Source organism: Nuphar pumila, chromosome 14 (assembly GCF_984573655.1).
Source record: "Nuphar pumila chromosome 14, dmNupPumi1.hap1.1, whole genome shotgun sequence".
Classification (NCBI taxonomy): Eukaryota; Viridiplantae; Streptophyta; class Magnoliopsida; order Nymphaeales; family Nymphaeaceae; genus Nuphar; species Nuphar pumila.
In genome coordinates, this window is record NC_143262.1 from 86,018,223 (window position 1) to 86,032,456 (window position 14,234).

Genomic DNA, 14,234 nt, shown 5'->3' on the forward strand with positions numbered 1-14,234 from the left:
AAAGGAAAATGGTATTACATGTATTTCTGAGTACTTTTTTGGCATGCAGATAATTACCACCGTAAACACTAGTTTTTGGACATCAAGTGATGAAGAATGGAACAAGCCTCACAGAAGGATCTCCTTCAACCCGCCAGCAATGGTAAGGCATTCCAACTGCAACACACTGTGCTCTTTCATGGTGGCGATCCATTGGATCCCCGTCTGTAATCCTCCAACATAGGGTCATGATTAGCAACACAAATCGAATATGGAGTTGGAGGATACCTGCTTGCCTGGGAAAAGCAGTTCCCACCAGTGCCGACCAAGGAACTCTGGCGAGATTCAAGAACACTAAATCATGAAGAGTCTCCCCATGCAACTTCCTTATTGTCTTATAGGAAAGGCGTCTCCCTGGCCCAAGGTGAATTATTGCAAGCTAGCGTGGAGACCAAAATATGCCCTGGGCACTCCAAGAGATGCCCTTCTAAAGGGTGTTTCATCTTCTGTCAGTGTGTCCTACATTACCTTCCCAAAGAACGTTTCCCCACTTGTCATCTCACAGAATGCCACTGTGGCTTGGGCAAAAAAAATCTCCACTAAAGGCACCTCCTGAAAAGTCATCTCTACTTATCCTACCAAAAGATGTCTCTCCTCTCAACATCTATCATGCCAACCACTAAAAGCTTAAAAAAGAAAAAAAAGCAGAGCTTCAAATGGCATCTCTGACAAGGATACAATTACTCCCTCTATTCAATTACAGCCTCCATATAAGTCATGTCAGAGGTTATCAATGTAATCTTGTCATGTCGACCCGACCCATTTATTAAACGAGTTAACCAGGTTGTGTCGGGTTGCCTGTTTAATAAATGGGTTGTGTTCATGTTTGCCACATCCGACCCGTTTAATAAATGGGTCGGGTTTGTGTTGAGGTATTCTGACTCGCCAACTCGATCGCCACCCCTACTCTTGTCTTATCGCAACACACTAACACTGTCAAAGAAACTGATGCTAGAGGAGCCAACCCCACCAAGAAGGCGGTTGCAGTTGAAATTGGAGCCACCATCTTCCCCACTTTAGTCTTCTCCAAGATTGCCATACCATGAAACCTCGTTGTCGAGGAGTCCCATGTTGGAGGAGCCTCCAAGAAGGCGGTCTGTGAGATTGGAGAAGCCCCCACATTCACCATCAACATCTCTTCTGTGCTTGCCATATCAAGAAGTTTCATTCTAAAAAAGGCGGGTTGCGGAGGCGGTTTTGCCTTATTCATTTGTTCGAGAAAAGAGAGGATGTGCTGACAAAAATAGTAATCAGACTGACATTAAGAATCCAAAGATTGAACCCGCTGATGAACCTTTTCCTAGTTCATCAATTAATGACCCTGAAGTTCCCATTTATAAGAAAGCTGGTAAGAACTCTCACTTCTCTTAGGTTTGATATCTTACAAATTGATATACGACAATTCAACATAATATCTTCTAAATCAATATACGGCAATTTAGCATAATATATTATAAATCGATATTAATAACCAAAACAATATCTCACAAATCGACACTAGAAAATACATAATATCTTACAAATCGATATATGACAATTCAACATAATAGCTTACAAATTGATATTAACAAACAAAATCATATTTTACAAATCGATACTAAAAAATACGTAATATCTTACGAATTGATATACGATAATTCATCATAATATATTACAAATTGGTATACGACAATTCAGCATAATATACTACAAATCGGTATACAGAAATTCAGCATAATATACTATAAATCGGTATACGACAATTCAACATAATATCTTACAAATCGATATACAACAATTCAATATAATATATTACAAATTGATATGACAATTCAACACAATAGCTTACAAATCGATATTAATGAACAAAACCATATCTCACAAATCAACACTAGAAAATACATAATATCTTACAAATCGATGTATGACAATTCATCATAATATATTACAAATCGATATAAGACAATTCAACATAATATACTATAAATCATCATACAATAATTCAGCATAATATCTTATAAATCGATATACGACAATTCAGTATAATATATTATAAATCAATATTAACAAACAAAATAAGTATGCTTGCAGAATTTACATTGTTACGATTTGCGCACTTGAGGTGGCAATTTGCGTATTCAAAACAAGTATGTCAGGTGTGTAGTTTTGGTTTATGAATCAATGTGAACTTTGTACAGTCTTACAAAATTTGTATACACAGTTTACAAAATCTATTACGAATGTCTGTATAAAAAAAATATGTCATGTTCGGGAAATTTAATGTTGAACCAAAAATTACTATCTCTCTCTCTCTTAACAGTAGAACGTAACTCTCTTCACGTTATCCTTAAGAATAGCTAGATGTTTAAAATGACTTCCTCTTATTCTTGGGGGGCTCGCGTTCTTCGTTGCTTTCTTGGTAATCTTGCAGGATGGGTTTTTGTATCTTCCGTATTTAAAAAATCCACCAATTTTTCACATAGTTCTGTGAAGAATACAAGTATATCAACCTGAACAAGAAAAATGAAAGTCAAACTAATATAGAAATGTAGTCACCAATAATATAGGATAATAAATCATGTTTAAGTATACAATATACATCGGTGAATTCTAGTACTCATCCATAGTATATTGCTTCAATATACTTCATTATAAAGATGCCATAATTGATGCTATTATTTTGTAAAGGAGCATCCTCTACGACGTAAAGCCTCCATGGGCCAATGTCGATACCCAACATGTCTTTAAAAAATTCAACATGTGGTGTATGCAAAAGCAAGTAAATTCTGGGCCACAGTACAAGATACAGTAATTTATAGATAGAAACTTACCAAATGCACAATATCACGATCTACACCAATGTTATAGTCCAATGAGTTGTACAGTCATATTTTTTGTTCTCGTACATCCAACACATATAAGACCCAATGCTTTTTCAATTGCCACAATGTAAGAATCAATATCTTTAAATCAATTATAAACTATCTTACAAAATTAATATAGAAATGCTTATTGATAGCCTAAAAATTGATGTTAAGAAACATCATATACATCACTATTAAGAATCAAAACAATATCTTAAATCGATATTAGAAATCAACATAAAAATCACGATTAAGAATTAAAACATCTTAAATCGATATGAAAATAACTATTGTTAGCTTAAAAATAGATAATAAAAATCAACATAGAAATCAATATCAAGAATCAAAATAATATCTTAAATCGATATTAAGAATCAACATAGAAATCAATATTAAGATTCAAAACGATATCTTCAATCGATTTGAAAATTCCTATTGATAGCTTAAAAATATGTATTAAGAATCAACATAGAAATCTATATTAAGAATCAAAACATTATCTTAAATCGATATAGAAATTCCTATTGATAACTTAAAAATCAATATTTAGAATTATCATAGAAATCGATATTAAAAATCAAAACAATATCTTAAATCGATATGAAAATTCCTATAGATAATTTAAAAATCGATATTAAAAATCAAAACAAAATCTTAAATAGATTTAACATCTTACAAATTGATATGGTCACAAACTTTTTCACTTGAATAAAAGTCTGCCATTTGGTCATCGTTACCCCAATATTGTAGTCCGCCAAGAAATCCAGCCTTATATGGCACTCAGTGGGCAATACTCTGTTGAACAAAATAATAATAATAGTAAGTTTAAAACATGGAGGTACATTAGTAAATAAAAAAAGAAAATAAACATATAAGATAACCGATATACCATAAAATATAGGGTGATGACACAGACCGACATAGTTGTTTTCTTGCTTTGAATATACATGACAAAATCATGTATAGTCTGTTTACAACAAATATGTACTTGTTAATATATATACCCATGGCATACATCAATGTATAACTAATAGTGGTTTCATACGTATAAAATTATTGATAGTGTTTTCTTCTGCAAATTCATCTCGCATCCGGTCGATGTTCTCTGTGAATACTTTGTTGAGTTTTCTGGCACCTTATTTTATGGATGTTGCACTGGAATTAGCTGAATATTCAGTAAATGAACTATAAACAATATAAAAAAGATGAAGCAGGTCAAAAAAATCAAAGTTATCCTTTTTTTGAACATTTGACTGAATCACAACATCTTTCTTCGACATTGATACAACTTTTGTGATGAAGGAGGTAAAGGAAACATTGGTTTTTCTGTTCGTTGCACATGAAGCAGGTTACGGGTTCTTTAAAAGAAACATCACTTGTTCCATGCTCTTAATGGAAATGTATTGTGTTCCTTGCGGAACACACTATTGAAGTTATGCAATGCTTTATTCATTTATTCTTCATGTCATTTCACCTCTCGCCAGTTTTCAAAAATCACAACCAAAGAATATTAATAAAAAAATAAATTATATTGCGCATTAATTAAAAGATGTCATTTTATTTGCTAGTATAATCAAAACGATGTTAGTACGTGTAAATGAATGACATGTTGCATAACAACAGTAGTGTGTCAGATGACGGTTCCCTAAACTCTAGACCTTAAACCCTAAGCCCTAAACCAATGTTATGCGACGTTCCTTGCGTATAAAGAAAACACTATAAATAATAAACCATAAACCAATAATTGCTTAACGATTGAACAAACCTAAGTACAAATCGTAATAACTTCACAATTGATATACCTAGTAATCACTATTACAAGAATCACTATACAAAATAAACTCAAAAACTAGTAATCACTATAGGATTTAGCAAACATAAGTACAAACCATGGTAACTTCATAATCGCTATACCTATTAATCACTATACTAAGTAATCGCTATTACAAGAATCACTATACAAAATAAACACAAAACTAGTAATCGCTATAGGATTTAGCAAACGTAAGTACAAATCATGGTAATTTCATAATTACTATACCTATTAGTCACTATACTAAGTAATCGCTATTACAAGAATCACTATACAAAATAAACTCAAAATCAGTAATCACTATAGGATTTAGCAAACGTAAGTACAAATCATGGTAACTTCATAATCGCTATACCTATTAGTCGCTATACTAAGTAATTGCCATTACAAGAATCACTATACAAAATAAACTAAAAACTAGTAATCGCTATAGGATTTAGCAAATATAAGTAAAATCATGGTAACTTCATTATTGCTATACCTATTAGTCGCTATACTAAGTAATCACTATTAAAGGAATTACTATACAAAATAAACTCAAAACTAGTAATCGCTATAGGATTTAGCAAACATAAGTACAAATCATGGTAACTTCATAATCGCTATACTGAGTAATCGCCATATTAAGTAATCTCTATCATAGGAAACACTATAAGTAATAAACTCTAAACCAGTAATCGCTATACTATTTAGCAAACGTAAGTACAAATCATGATAACTTCATAATCATTATACATAGTAATCGCTATACAGAGTAATCACTATCACAAGAATCACGATACACAATGAACCCTATGCCAGTAATCGCTATACAGAGTAAGTACAAATCATGAAAGAATTATATAATGACACTTCTGTGTTATACTTATTAAGGAAATAATTATATAATTACAAGAAATAATGATAGAATTATAACATAGAATCATCGGGATACACCAATCACATAATATGTTTATTTACTGGAACTTGATGACTCAAATTGACATAATATTCATCTCATTCTTTATCGTGGTGGAGTCTCTTTATTCGGTGGTCTTTTTATTCCCTTGATCTTATTAAACCCACTGATAAGCATCTCAACTAATGACTCTATTTTTCTCCCCAAATTCTGCATATCCTTCCGTAACTCCTTATCCTCACTCTCTAGCATCGCTAACCTTTGGGCAAACGATACTTTCTCCTTTGGGAGCAATGTTTGCTCTTTATCGTGTACTGCAACAGAGCGAATCGTAGTATCCACCAAAGGGTCACGTTGGATATTACATCTATGCTGGAAGACGACATGCTTGAGAACAAGAGTGCCCTTACTTTCAGGTTTCTTCTCCTCAATCTGTCAATTTCGATGCATGGGTTGCTAATATTGTTTGAAATAGTTGGGGTCATATTGTCATTCTTTATAATCATATGGTATGACACAAACACCTCCTTTGTTCCAACTATCTAATTGTTTCCTGAAGTGTTCATGCCAATTCACGTTCCTGGCCCCACCACTATTCACCTTTCTTTTCAATACCACAGGCGACAATTTTGGTGTCGACCATCTCAAGCTAGCTTGTAGGAGTACTCGACTATAATGCTGCAATTCGGCTTCACATTTGCTAAAGAGTGAAATATCGCAGACAGACCATCTTGCAGCCTCGACAACAACCTCGTCATCCTCGTCATCCTCGTCATCCCTACAACCTGTACAATCGAGATTATGGTTTAGATACATACATAATTATTCATGCAAAATGGTGAATGCGATAACGATTTGTACTAAGGAAGACAAAATTCTAAAGTGATGATTACTTAAGAATGCTAAATATTATAACAATTTATGCTAATAAAAATTAGATGCTAAGGAGATAACGATTTGTACTAAGGAAGACAAAATCCTAAAGCGATGATTACTTGAGAATGCTAAACATTATAACAATTTTTGCTAATGAAAGTTAGATGCTAAGGAGATAACGATTTGTACTAAGGAAGACAAAATCCTAAAGTGATGATTACTAAAGAATGCTAAACATTACAACAATTTACGCTAATAAAAGTTAGATGCTAAGGAGATAACGATTTGTATTAAGGAAGACAAACTCTTAAAGTGATGATTACTTAAGAATGCTAAACATTATAATGATTTACGATAATGAAAGTTATATGCTAAGGCGATAACGATTTGTACTAAGGAAGATAAAATCCTAAAGAGATGATTACTTAAGAATGCTAAACATTATAACGATTTATGATAATGAAAGTTAGATGCTAAGGCGATAACGATTTGTACTTAAGAAGACAAAATTATAAAGAGATGATTACTTAAGAATGTTAAATATTACAACGAATTACGCTAATGAAAGTTAGATGCTAAGGAAATAACGATTTGTACTAAGGAAGACAAAATCCTAAAGCGGTGATTACTTAAGAATACTAAACATTATAACGATTTACGCTGATAAAAATTAGATGCTATGGAGATAACGATTTATACTAAGGAAGATAAAATCCTAAAGCGATGAATACCTAAGAATGCTAAACATTATAATGATTTTAAACCATTTACCTCATTAAATTACAGTTCATCTAAAATAAACTGAGTATTTTCCTCCTTGACATTTATTGAAGCCCACTGTCTAATCTTGAAAAAATCACAAACCGCAGGGCTACACTGAGGACACAAGATGACAATATGCTCCCACATCCAGGCCTACAAAAACAATATATTAGTAAGACTACAACCTTCAATGAGCTTAGTCCACAAGCACTAAATATGTAATAAACAAATACCTGAACAAATGGCGAAAACCCCCTGATGATTTTTGTATCCTTACATGCACGATAAAGTTGATTGTACAAGTGTGCGAGCATAGTAGCACCCTATGCCCAGTTGTCGACTTCATCTAAGTTATCCAGGAACTGCAACCACAAGTAACTTATTCTTGAACGAGAACAATCAGAAAATAAAGTCCAAAAAAACAAAGAAGGAAGCCGCACAACTCTTGGTCAGCTACTTTAGATGCACATGCAATGGACTGACCTTCCCATTTATTATGGAAAAAATAAACTTTCATTGATGAGGAATTGCTTTCACCTGAAATACACTCATGCCAATCCTTCATCGACAATTCTAGAAGGGTCATATAATTGTCCCTTGGGTTATAGTTTGAATCCTGTGTTAGGATGACACTTTTATGGCACTTAAGACCCATAATCCGTGTCACATCTTCTAGGGTCATGGTGATCTCAAAACCTCCAAACTGGAACGTGTTTGTCTTATGGTTTCACTTATTGACCAGGTGGGTCATGGTGTTCCAACAATTTTCAAAATAATGTTGGTCTAGAAGGCCGCTGAAGTACATCTTTCGTAATTAGTGCTTCTGATATAAACTCAGCTTTCAGAACCACGATAGAACTACAAGCCACTGACACCACCCTTTCAACTTTTGACCTGCTCCTTTGATTTTTTTTCTGACTTGCCTGTAACACAAAATACCAAATCACAATTAATCACTATACATAAAAATCAGTATCATAGTAATCGCTATCGCAATAATCGCTATACATAATAATCACTATGACAATAATCGCTATATAGAGTAATCACTATACATAATAATACACTACAAGAAAATTGTGGATTAGCGACGGACTATATCCATTGCTTATCCGTCGCTAAGCCGTTGCTAAACTGCTTAGCGATGGATTAGCGACGGATAGAGGCCATCACAAATTTTTGCTTGCTAATTAGCGAAAAAACTTATTTGTCATTAATTTCATCGCTAATTTGCGATAGCTTAGCGACGAACATTATCCATCGCTAATCTGTCGCTAAATTTAAAAAAAATAATAAAAAAAATTGATCCCTGTCGAGCGGTATTCCGGCAACAATAAGCCGGACTTATACCGTGCCCGACAGGCATTGCACAGAATGATCGCTCTGCCTCATCGTCGGACTTGTATCATCCTTCGTGAACTGGTGCTCTCCAGCGTCGCCGTCCTCCGTGAACTGGCGTCGTCATCCTCCATGAACTGACATCGCCATCCTCCGTAAACCGGTGCTCTCCGGCGTCACCGTCCTCCGTGAACCGGCGCCATCATCCTCCATGAACCGACATCGCCGTCCTCCGTGAATTGGCGTCGTCGTCCTCCGTGAACCGGCGTCACCGTCCTCCGTGAACCAGCATGCTCTCCGGCGTCGCCATCCTCCGTGAGCCGGCGTGCTCTCTAGCGTCGTCGTCCTCCAGCGATCACTCTGCATCATCGCCGTCCACCATGAACTGACTTGCACAGCGATCACTCTGCATCATTGAAGTCAGTTTAAATCGTGCACGGTCAATTTAAATTTTGAATGGGGAGAGAGGGAAATTTTTGCGCTCGGTTTAAATCAAAAATTAGCGAGGTCATTTTTCCGTCGCTAATTAGCAACGAAAAAATTCCCTCACTAAATCCCTCGCTAAAATGTTTTCTTGTATTGAAAATTAGCAACGAAAAAAATGTTGTCATTAATCCGTCGCTAATTAGCGACGGATTAACGATGAAACAACTTTCATCGCTACTTCGTCGCTATGTAGCGACGGATTCATGAAGAAAGTTTTCTCTAGCTAATCTGTCGCAAATTTACGACAGAAAAAATCCGTCACAAATTTTCGTCGTTAATTAACAGTTTTCTTGTAGTGATACCTATAACAGTACATCATGACATACAATAGTGATTAACGTACCTTGGTCATACTTTTTTCCTCTTCATCCCCTTCCTTCCTTTATTTCGTCATTCGCGTCCATCGTCTGCTTTTTCCTTTTCCTTTCCCTTTATTTTTCCTTCTCTTCCTCATCCTGCTTCTTCCTTTCTCTTTCCTTCTTCTCCTCATCCTCTTTTTCTTTCCTTTGTCTTTCCTTATCTTCCTCGTTCTCCGTCATTTGCCTTTCCTTTTCTTCCTCGTCTGCCTTCTCCTTGCTTTATCTTTCATTCTCTTCCTCGTCCTCCTCCTCCTTCTTTTGCCTTTCCTTCTCTTCCTTCTTCTCCTTATTATTCCTTTGAATTTCTTTTCTTATGAATGTAAGCCATTGGTAACCTGCACAACATAAAAACTCACCGAGACGACAAAGGGTGCTCTGACGAAAAAAGATGAAGTTTTAGATTTTTTGTACAACATTTAGGGGAAAATATTGCGAAGAGCTTCTTTTATAGTCGAGGAGTTTAATGCTTATGAGATCCGCCAAAGATTTTTTGTCGGCTCATATTTTTTACAATGCAATTTTTATAAAAAAAGATTTTATAATGCATCTTTGTCGGCCACAAAGATTTGCCTTTATTACAAAATATTGTCATAGTATAACGTAAATCGATGATCAAATATCATACAAATCGATATGAAAATTACTGTTCATAGCTTATATACAGAATCAGGATAAAAATTGATATTTAGAATCAAAATAATATCTTAAATCGATATTAGGAATCAAAACAATATCTTAAATCGACATTAAGCATCAACATAGAAATTAATATTAAGATTCAGAACAATATCTTAAATCAATTTGAAAATTCTTATTAATATCTTAACAATCAATATTTAGAATCAAAACAATATCTTTAATCGATATTAAGAATCAAAACATCTTAAATCAATATAGAAATTCCTATTGATATCTTAAAAATTGATATTTAGAATCAAAACAATATCTTACATCGATATTAAGATTCAAAACAATATCTTAAATCAATATTAAGAATCAACATATAAATCAATATTAAGATTCAAAATAATATCTTAAATCGATTTGGAAATTCGTATTGATATCTTTAAAATTGATATTTAAAATCAGAACCATATCTTAAATTGATATTAAGAATCAAAACAACATCTTAAATCAATATGGAAATTCTTATTGATATCTTAAAAATCGATATTTAGAATCAAAACAATATCTTAAATCAATATTAAGAATCAAAATAATATCTTAAATCAATATTAAGAATCAGCATAAAAATCAATATTAAGATTCAGGACAATATCTTAAATCAATTTGGAAATTCGTATTGATATCTTTAAAATCAATATTTAGAATCAGAACGATATCTTAAATCAATATTAAGAATCAAAACAACATCTTAAATCAATATAAAAATTCCTATTTATATCTAAAAACATGATATTTAGAATCAAAATAATATCTTAAATCAATATTAAGTATCAAAACAATATTTTAAATCGATATTAAGAATCATCATAGAAATCAATATTGTTTAGGGTTTATGTTTAAGTTTAGGTTTAGGTTTTAGGGTTTAGGGTTTAGTAGTATATTATGGGTTTAGGGTTAGGGTTTAGTAAGATATTAAGGGTTAGGATTTCGGTTTAGGGTTTAGGGTTTAGGTTTAGGTTTAGGTTTATAGTTGAGGGTTTAGGGTTTAGTAATATATTATGGGTTTAGGGTTAGGGTTTAGTAAGATATTAAGGGTTTAAAGTATAGGGTTAGGTATAGTAATATATTATGGGATATATGTATCGATTTGTAAAATATTAAGTACTTTCTAGTATCGATTTGTTAGATATTGTAGTATGTAATTGAAAATTGTGCATGAAGAATTTACATTATAGTGTCACAAGGTGGCCATTTGCATGTTCAAATATTTGTTCATTTAGCGATTTCTATGAAAATCACTTTAAAGCTTCATACCTGTAATTAAATAGCTGTCACGTGAATCACTATCGTCAATAAGTATACATCGCCATTTTATCAAATATATAAATCGTTCCTACTTTAAACGTATAAATTGTTGCTTCAAACATACAAATCGATATATAAATCACAACCTTCATAAGTACATATCGTTGTAACATTTGAGATTCAACAGTATACGTAGTTCCACATCCCGCTCGTTGTCAAAATTTGATATGCCTTATGAGACCTGGATTTCGGTTGACAAATTATGTGATTTACGCAATGATGTATATGTTGGCTACAATGATTTGCCTTTGTATAAAAAATATTGAAATAGTATAACACAAATCGTGATTTGTAAGCTATTATGCTAAATTTTGGTATCGATTTGTAATATATTATGCTATATGTATATCAATTTATAACATATTATGTGTTTACTAGTGTCGATTTGTAAGATATTTGTATTATAATATTGAAACATGTGCGTGCGGCATTTACATTGTTGCGCGATTGCGATGGCAATTTGCTTATTCAAATCGTTGTTCATTTAGCGATTACAATTAAAATCACTTCACAACGTCATAGCTGTCATTAAATCATTGTCACGTGAATTGCTATCATCAACACACATATACGATAAGTCGTTTCTTTAATTGGCATGGTAAATAACAAGTCAATGCATAGTATAGTGCGATGCTACTGGCGATCATGACAGATAACATGAAGAATGATGTACATGTAAATTTAATTTTGCATGGTCGGCAGGAAGGGATCCTTTTGCCTTATAAGTGCATGCAATTTTCATTCTCCTCCTCCTTCTTCCTTTGCTTTTCCTTCCCTTCGTTATCGTTCTTCTTCTTCTTCTTTATCCTTAATTTTTCCTCATATTTCTTCGTTTGCGTTTCATCTTCAATTTCTGATGGATCAGGCTTCACATAATAAATATCCAACAATTTGTTCCTGTCATTTTCATGGTCAATGTACATTATATTTTGGTACTTTACATAACCCTCATATATATCGTGTTGGCAGATGATTTCTCCAAGAGTCATCCCCTCCAACAATGAAAGCTTTCTTGTCTTACAAATTGTAATTATTGCTAACCTACACAATACATAAATTTAACCTCAAATCGTTGTAGAAATTGAACCCTTCATAAGTACAGATCATTGTAAATCATAAATCACTACTACATTAAATGTATAAATCGTGGTTGCTTTAAATGTATAAATCATGAATCATAAATCAGATAAATTGCTACGCTCCGATGGATAACCAGGGTAGACCTTTGACTCATGGTGGCAACGATGCTCCAAAGATAGTAGATGACGAAAAGGGGTGCTTAGGCGTAAAACCCTGCAAAAATATAAAACCCTAATATATATATATATAACCCTACCCGACCCATTTTCCAGGTGTAAAACCCTAGTCTATTTAACCTCTCTCCCTCTTTTCTGCTACAACGCAACTTCTTCTTTTTTTTTCTCCTCTGCCTTCGTCTTCTTCTTCTTCGACATTTCCCATAAACTCATATCTATCTTTTAGAGACTCCTATTTTTACAGAAGAGATCACCAAAACATCTATATCATTCATTGTCAACTTCATTCATTGTTGTAAAGTGATTCTATATGCAACTGCAGATACATCCTCTCAAAGAAAACAAGCTCATTAGTAATGACAGCCTATTGTACCATTTTTCTCATACTGAGGTTGATTCTTAAAGACTCTGGCATTGATGTACTCTTGACAATATGCTTCACAAACTTCAGCTCAGGTACTTTTTCCTTGAAGGAGCTGATGAGCTACAGCATAAATCGCTTTTAGGTATTTGTCTTTGATATACTTCATGACAAATATGTAAAAGTGATTTATGATGTAACCCATCGGCTCTTCAAGGGGACAATACCTGAGCTGAAATTTGTGAAGCATATTCTCAAGGTGCACCATTGCTAGAGTCTCTATCAGTCTCAGTTTGAGGAAAATAGTGCAGTGGATTGCCATTACTAATGAGCTCATTTTCTTGGAGATGATATATCTGCAACTACATATAGAATCGCTTTGCAACAGGAAATGAACTCGACGATGAATGATATGGATGTTTTGGTGATCTCTTCTATAAAAATGAGAGTCTCTAAAAGATAGATATGATTTTATGGGAAATGTCCTCCCATAAATAGCTTTCCACATTCCCGCACCTATATTTCATTAGAAGCACATCACTATTTTGGACGTGGGTTTCATACTGATGATGATATTTGTTTTCTTTCTTTATGATGGTCATGTATTATATCTAAGCCAAACCATTTGGTCATGATGTATTATAACTAAATACTAACATTTTTTGTATATGAATGTGGCTGTAAATCATGTGGATTTGTAGTTACGAACTTACGGGGAGAACGATATGTCTTTATGAACAAAATTGATTTGTATTTAAGAAGTTAACTCGATTTGTATCATTAAAGTAAAACCCCAAATCTTTAAACCTAAACCCTAAACCCCAATTGCCCGTAAAAGCAATTAGGAAATATCATTGACATAGACATAGCAATCGATCATAAAAGCGATTAGAAAATATCGTTGACATAGATATAGCCCGTAAAAGCAAATTATGATAGCACATAACCTTCATACATCATTGTGTAAATCGCGATGGTACATGTCATTCACTTAGACAAAGCTCATTATCTAAAAGACAGTCCTCATTGTGTAAATCACGATGGTATAATGATTTACACAATGACGTCTATGTCGGCCACATCTGGATAAAAATCACATTGTGCATGATTACAAATTGTGGTAAAAGTGCACGGTCAATGTTTATGCAAATCGTTCTAGCCGTTTATCAATGTTTATGCAAACTGTTTCATTCATTTGTCAATGTTTGTGC